This window comes from Patella vulgata, chromosome 2, assembly GCF_932274485.2.
Source record: "Patella vulgata chromosome 2, xgPatVulg1.2, whole genome shotgun sequence".
Taxonomy (NCBI): domain Eukaryota; kingdom Metazoa; phylum Mollusca; class Gastropoda; family Patellidae; genus Patella; species Patella vulgata.
This window is the reverse complement of record NC_065880.2, coordinates 79,076,823-79,082,822: the sequence shown is the minus strand read 5'-3', so window position 1 is coordinate 79,082,822 and position 6,000 is coordinate 79,076,823.

The following is a 6,000-nucleotide window of genomic DNA, read 5'->3' as shown; positions in this document are numbered from 1 at the left end:
CTGAGTGGATCCGTTCTGATTGTTTGTTGGGTTGTATCATTTGAGCTCTATTACTGTGGTTTGTTGACAGACGTTCTGATATATATCGGCATAGAATGAAGTGAGCACATTATCTGAGACTAACATGGTTTATTGTCATAATAATATACGGGTCGTGTGCAATGCTAAGGGAGTTAATGTTTCCGCCTACTCTTCGCCGAATTGCAACTGTCAAGAGTTGTTTTAATTACCTGTACGTGAATGTGTACCTCGGTTTTTTTTACATTCCGAACAATTAGGCACAATTTTCAGTCCCACATGTGCTAACCCCTATGTGTGGGATGGGGGATGGCTCAGTCAATGCGACGCTTGTTCGTTAGTCTGGAGGTGTTAGCAGAGAAAGCCCATCGTGATTTTCCGGCTTGATTTCCCCCTTGTCAGTGGTGCAGGTCGGGAGGGTCTGATGGGACGAAAAAACGTGGTCCCGTGTACACTTGGACATGAACGTAAATGAAGCCTTGGAAGTTGGAATTCGATATGGACCGCAGAACCGGTGCACAGGCACAAGTCCCCTCAAAGCACATTGTAGGGCGCATGTCTGTCTTCACTAGTCAAGTCGGAGCAGAACTGTAGGACGTTAAACCCCATTTCATTTAATTTCATTTCTTGTAAAGTTCACGTATAGGAACCTTCGATTTTAATTCGAACATGGAAAATCACCAATAAATAATTGCTGTGTATTGAACTTAAGGTACAAATAATGTTTTGGTAATACGGGATTGTGGAGATTACCTTTGCCAGTCATTACATCAATTACTTGAATAATCGGGTCTAAGGCACTATACGTTTTAAAGGAGACGGTTTCTATTATATTTTTATTTTAAATATTTATATGCATAGTTATCTTTATTTTTAATTTCAAAATGAAATGAAATGAAATGGGGTTTAAAGTCCTACTGTTCTGCTCCAAACTGGGCTAATGAAGACGGGCATAAGCCACACAGTATGCTTTGCCCGGACAGCGGCACTACGGCCTATTCTTATATCGAATTCCAACTGTCAAAGGATCTTTTACGTGCACGCCAATGTGTACAAGGGACCTCGGCTTTTCGTCACATCCGAACGACCAGACAGCTGTCCTTGACAGGCCCTCCGTCTTGCATCACTGACAAGGGGGAACCACGCCGGAAAATCTGGATGCACTTTCTCGGCCAATGCAGGGATCGAACACCCGACCTCCAGGCTAGCGAGCCAACGTCTTACCCACTTATCCACCATGACCTCCATTTGTAATTTAAAAACCTTGTGATAATTGTTTTTATATGCATATATAAATTGGTTGTGATATATTTTTGCCTATTTCACCATATGTTTGGCGCAATATAGCCCACTTGGAGCTTACGTGCCATAAAACTCCATTCCATTCGTTATACTGATTGGTATTATTTTGAACTTTTTCCGCAATGTGCGCCACCGTCCAAAAGTATTGTTTAAAATCTGTTTTAATATATAATTTGTGTTGAACCACAAATCGTTTAAACCTAGATTATGCAAGAGTTAAATATGCCCATTACAAGTCTTTCTTTAGGCCTTAAATGTTATCTTAATAATTATTAATTAGTCATTGATTAATTTATCAAGACCATAATCAACTCTCGATGACATCGTTAGGCTGTGATATTTAGTGGATTTGAATAAGTTTCGTTTTGTCATGGATGATTTAACGTTAAAATGGATAATCGAGACTTTGTTTATCATCGTACCAACGGTAGTAATGACGATCGAGGCTAGCCTAAAATTGAATATCTAATATCTCGGTTTACAGTGAAGCAATTTGACTGAAATTTTGTTTTCATTATCTATTTTTGGACGAGGAACTGGTCGCTAACCGATACTCATCTTGTTCTTCCTGTTCTTGGGGTGGCGCTCTTCGAAAAAGAACAGAAGGCTCCGTCATTTCAAGTCCCATCGACATGAAAAAGTGCATGCTTCTTCTTTGAACAATTCTGCAGTGATTTGGCAAATTCGAATTTCATCCAACAACATGGTCAGATCCCGGTCCACATTACGATGTTTAACTAATATAGCGAAAAGTGTCAGCTCTTTATCATATCTTACCTAATTCCCCTTTGAACCACAGATCTTTTAAGTAATAAAGTCAATATTAATGTTCCATATCTATTGTAAGAACATACTCTTAGAAATATAGATCCCCGTTGTATATGCCCTGGGCTGAAAATAATTGTTAACAAAATTGTTTGAATAAAATATTACAAAGTCAGATATTATCTTTTATTTCAATAAACCTGGCGCGTGCGTCAATGTCAAAAGAAATAAAAATGAGGAAACAGGCAATAAAAAATACATCTATTATATATTTTTACAGTAGTAATTACATGACATAATTATTACAAGACCGTGTTACCTTTTACAATTAATTCAGCCAGGCTAGATAGCTCAAAGCACAAAATAGTACAATGGATTTCTAATTATGAATTAGGTTTTGTGTTTTGTCAATTGGCATCTTCATCCAGACAATATTCTTCAGTACCGAAAATAAATAAGAAATGAAAAGTGGATTAACGTCCTACTGTTCGAAAAGTAATAAAATGAGCGAGTGCTCCGTCTTCGACTCAAGTGTTAACCGATACAGTTCATCGGCATCTTCGGGCGTGCCCCGCCCCTCCCCCCTCCCGTGTTCAGTTGTAATTCATTATGTATAAGTGTTCTTAATATAAAGGTATTGTTTCCCAGCTGTAATATATAATATGTTAAATAGTAGCTTCTTGCAGGGTTTGGTGTTGTATTTAGGGCCTACTGAAACATCCGTATGTTAACACGGACCGAAGTTTGAATTACTATAAATTGGCTCACGCTCATCCACCGGACAGAAGTCGCTGGCAGATTTAATAATATTTTTATAAAAGGAGTACAATAGAACAAGGGCAGAAATATATTTGTTCCAGTAAATCGGGAAGCACATTTCTTTCTTTAACGAAGCCTTCATCTGGATCAAAATGACCTGGGTTTTTTTGGGTTTTTCATTTGGCATTTGGCAAAACGAACCCACCGACGTTTTGTCTGGCTTTACATTTGCTATGTGTATGTTTCTCACATTCAAATGTATCAAAACCGTTATCAATGGTTCGTTCACAGATGTACAAATAATCCTGGTAGGAAAACTTTCACTGACCTCTCTGTCTTGTAATGTATATGTTTATAGGGAAACAGGGGCCAGCTGAATAGGCACCAACAACGATAAAGTCGAAATATCTACGTATTTACAAATAAGAAATGACACTAAAATCAATATGTTGATGTACAGAACATGTCATTACTCAGAACTATCACTAACTAAAGAATCCGACACCAGAAACTGATTGGCTGTTGATAGAGGTAAACGACCGACAGTCTTTAATGTTTTAACATTAAAATGTTTAATGGAAATTTCCTGAAAAGCGTATAATCTTGCCAAACTATTTAATAAATCTTTGCCGCTTTTCTTGGCTTAAGGGGATTAAAATTGTTGAACCCATTACAATACAAGATAGTCGCTACTTTTAACATTTCCACAAGAACTACGAGTCTGAGAAATAGCAGATTGATGGATGTGTTAAACATAATAAGATAGTTTATGCTGATCAAGTAAAGTTCCGTAATTTATCACATCATAGGGGGATTAACACGTTCTTTAATACAATGAAGATACGACTTCTTCCAGTCAAGGTAAAATTGCTTATGGGTTGATCCCCATATTCCTGAAGCAATATCCCGAGAAATCCCTTTCTGGACATTGCTGGATTGTCTTCTAATACTTGAGCTTTTGAGGGATTGTGTCTAGTCTTCCCGTTCAATCTAACCTCTCCCAAGTACAGTAACATGGCAGTCCTTTTTTTAATCTAGGGTCTTCCCTAAAACTAAGGTATTCAAAACGGCGAAAGTATTGTTCGTCTCCAAGCCGTATTGTAGTCGTTTTGATAGCCTCGTTTATCACGCAATTAGTTTTTTTTTTTTTGCAATATTCTGCTACGCACTGATAAAAATATCCGGAGCTCTGTTACGCAATTAGGTATTGATTGTTAATCGGGCTATTGACCAGTCATAATCAGAACAGAAATTTGCTTTCATTACAGCATTGTTTGATTGGGATTAGGTCTTATCAAACGAAACACCGCGAGGAGTATGATTGGTCCCCTACATATGATTTTTTATATTCGTATTGGTTTATTTGGGTGGCGCGTCTTATTAAAACATATGAACCAGTATTTTCTCTCAACTCTTTATATTTCTGGTTGGATGACTTGTTCGTTTCTGTAATTCATACAATTTATTTCCACAAACTGGTAAGATATTTTATGACTTGTTTTATTTATGAAATCAAATGTATGTACAATGAATGGTTCTATATTATGATTTTACGAAATAATTTATAGACTTGATCCAAAGATGAAAGTCAATCATTTGGTTTACTGCGACATGGTCGAAATTGTGTTAGATTGAATTGTATCATTACAGTTTAGTATGGAATGTATTTTTGTTAATTCCGCGGGTACATATCTTGGTGGCTGATTTAAAGTAAATGTCAGTGTGAGTTGGTTGATAGGACCAATACATTCATTTTAAATTAATTCATTCGCATCAAATTAAGAAATCCATCATTACCACATTAACCAGACGCGCCAAAAGATATCTGACGAAGAAAATTTACTCGCAGAATTAGAGCAGTTAAAGAACGTATTCATGAATAAGAAAGAAAACCCACGAGGTTGGACAGGCGACCGTACTCCTTCTCACGCACAAGGGGGGAATCGAAACCACGCCACTTGACTCAATGACAGACCTTATGATCCAACGCGCACGAGGTGAAAATAGCGTGCGCCAACCGAAAAAGTGACGTCACTCATTGGCCGTCACAAATTTTACGCGAAAAGTAGATCTTGCATAACGGCCTCGTATTGGTTTCCTGCAATTGATACCGGTTCCTAGTTCAACCAGATTTTCCGGCGTGGTTCCTCCTTGTCAGTGATGCAGGACGGAGGGCCTGATAATGACAGCTGTCTAGTCGCTCGGATGAGACGAAAAACCATAAACGATCCCTTGACAGTTGGAATTCGATGTTAGAATAGGTCGTAGTGCCGATGTCCGTTTGAAATTTTGTAACTTTTTCAGTGGAAGATGCGGAGCTAAAATATTATTTTCATAATGACGTGAAAGATGGCAAAATTTAATTTTTTTTTTTTCAGATGACCGAACCGAAATTCTGTCGGCCATACTCTAATTGGAAGGGGGGGGGGCAAAAGTACAATTAGACTATTAGGTAGACACGTGTCAACAACGAGAGAAAATATTTGAATATATTTTTCAGCTTCGTTGAAAAGAGTGAAAAAAATCACTATTGGACAATTCGCAGCATTTCTAGATACCTGCAAGAGAACCAACAAAGACAGGAAAACGAGGAGATGAGGTAGAAAATTTAATGAAAATATCGGAAATCAAGAAACCTCCACACCTGTTGCAAAAATGGTTATATTTGAAATGTTTGAAAACCAAACTCTCTGGGATGAAATAAGAAAACTAAGCAGTGATATGAAAGGAAAAGAAGAATTGTCTTCATTAAAGATTAATAATATTCATTATATAAACAGACCTTAAACATGTCTGTAAACTTTTGAAATCAACAAAATCCCAGTTGGTCAAAAAAAAAAGGAAAAATTATTTAAAACTTTTCTTTCGAAAAACGTAATATGGAAAGACGAAATATTTCTGAAATAAGGCGCACATTAAAAGCCAGAATTCTAAGGTTAGAAAAAGATGAAAGAAAACAATCCTGCAACACTGAAAATACAATCAAAGAATTCCCAGAACTTTTGACTACACAACAAAGTATTGACTATTTAGAATCGTCGTTGAAGGATCAAACAAGTACTAATGCGAAAACACAAACCGAAGATAATATATACACAACAGACTTTCAACTATGTAACTTGCTGTCTGAAGGTGTTGGAATATATGATATAAACA